The sequence below is a fragment of the Penaeus japonicus genome, unplaced genomic scaffold, assembly GCF_977035675.1.
Source record: "Penaeus japonicus unplaced genomic scaffold, GWHDUDI00000001_assembly GWHDUDI00000003, whole genome shotgun sequence".
Taxonomy (NCBI): Eukaryota; Metazoa; Arthropoda; class Malacostraca; order Decapoda; family Penaeidae; genus Penaeus; species Penaeus japonicus.
In genome coordinates, this window is record NW_028234405.1 from 8782586 (window position 1) to 8785085 (window position 2500).

A 2500-nucleotide genomic window follows, 5' to 3' on the forward strand; every position below is an offset into this window, starting at 1 on the left:
GTCAGTTTGTGTATGTGTCTGTTTGTGTTTGTCTGTTTGTTAGTTTGTATGTATGTGTGTTTGTGTTTGTTTATTTGTGTGTGTGCGTGTGTGTTTGTGTACAAGTATATGCAAAAAAATTGTAGAAAGAGATACGAGACAATAAAACTAAGAATAGAAATCCGAACGCGAACGAAAACCGTTTGAAATAAGAGCTTCGTCAAGGCCATTCAAGACCAACCCTCTTAGGCTCACAGCAAGAGTGAAAATACTCTCCTCCCTACAGCTGTATTCTGATGCCACAACTTTTTTTTTCTTTCTATTTTTGGATAGAAAGAGGTCGTCTGTAGGGGAAGGAAAAGCCATGGCCAACCATGAAACTCGAATCTCTTTGGAAAATATATTGTATCAACAATGTTAAAAAAACTACGAGAGAAGAACTCGAGGTAGTCACGTGACAATTACTATATCTAGACGGGGAATGATTTGATCTTTGGAGACTTGTGCATTTGTTGAAATACTTGTTTTTTTTTCCTTTTTTTTCGTTTTGACTTAGAGTGAGTGCGAGATAGTATCGTTGAGATATTGATACTTATTACTTTATCTCTTTATATATTTCTAAACGTTACGTTATTTATTCCCCATCTTTAAAAAAATGATAAGATTCACACTCCACGTAACAGCTTTATTTATTGAGAAGCCAAAATTATCCCTCACTGTTATGATCAAAATTCAGAGAAAAAACCCATAGAAGATGGTGTACAATCCATTCCTTTGTTAAATGTGACTCGCGCACTCATTCACACACATAAGTACACACACAAACATTCAGACCACACAAACACACAAACACACTCGCTCACACGCAGTCATGTGTGTATATATATTGTATATCGCATGTGCCTTTCTCTCGCACGGACCCCGTACCTACTAGAATAAAGTTATCAAAGAACAAATTTGCATTTATGGGTCGTAAACTGACTCGAAATGATGGCGTGTATAACAAAGGAATATGTTTCATTTGTCTGTCTATAAAACCAGGCTTTGCTTTACACGCAAACGTCAATTTCGATCATTGTCAATGCCCAAGCACAGGTGTACAGACACATACACACACACACACACACACACACACACACACACACACACACACACACACACACACACACACACACACACACACACACACACACACACACACACACACACACACACACACACACATACACACAAACAAACACTCACACATCAATCTCTATATATTTACTATAGACTATATTTATGCACAAATATAGACACATTATCATTACCTTATATAGGAATCCTGTGAAACGATTTGCCACACTCATTATCCGGAAATCATATTACTGTAAAATATTCTATTGCAATTAATAAGAATACAATCATATATAGTGTGGATATGATTTCATCTTCCTTTCCACAGGAATATAATAACAAGTTAATGTTAATGATCTAATGATAACAATGATAATGATCGTAATGAGAATAATGATAATGATAATGATGATAGCAATGAGGATAATAGTACTAACAATAATAATGATAATACTAATAATGAAAATAATAAGGATGGTGATAGAAATAATGATGCTGATGATGATAACAATGATAATGATGATGATAATGATAAGGTTGATAAGGCTAATAGCAATAATAACAATAATGATCGCTGCAATAATATCAACAACAACACAAACATCAATAACAACAATAACAATATTAGCAATAGCAATACAAATAACAACATTACTTGCATAAGAACAACGATATGATGAATATGATGATAATGCCAATCAAAGACTCTGACTATGTTAATTATGCTGATTATACATCATCATTAATCATCAATGTTTCACTCAGAATTTAACAGCAACATGTCACAGGAATCACTGTCAACTCAACAGAATGATGGCGCGAGGGACACAATCTGCTTTGATAATTGGCAACAGAACAGACTCTCTGCTACTTAAGCGTGAATCAATGATACAAGCAATAATACCTCTCCAGCATATTTACCACGAAAGAACCCTTTACAATCCTCTATTTATGTTTTTTTTATGTTTTTTTTTTTTTTTTTTTTTTTTTTTTTTCGTCGGACTTTCCGTCTCTCTTGTTATCGGAGGATCTCTCTCTCTCTCTCTCTCTCGCGCGCTTTCCCATCGCGGAATATAGTCATTATAATGGAGTTAGTCCTTCTAATTACGACGAGCTCGATCGTAAACCGGATATATTGCCGAAGTAATAACCGACCGTGTAATGCTAAAGGTAGATATCCCCCCTCCCCCCCCCACCCCCTATTCCCCTTCCTCCTTCGCCCTCCCCTCCCTTCCCCTCCCCTACCGTCTTTCATTAAACTTTTATTCGTCCATTTTGCCAAACACGATCTACGCTACGTTCGCGTCCGCATACTTGACTTTGGCGTGAGGAGGGGTGGGGGGTGGGGGGGTGGGAGGGGGTGAAATGGGGAGTAGAAGGGATTATGCTGACGAGGGAGGGGGAG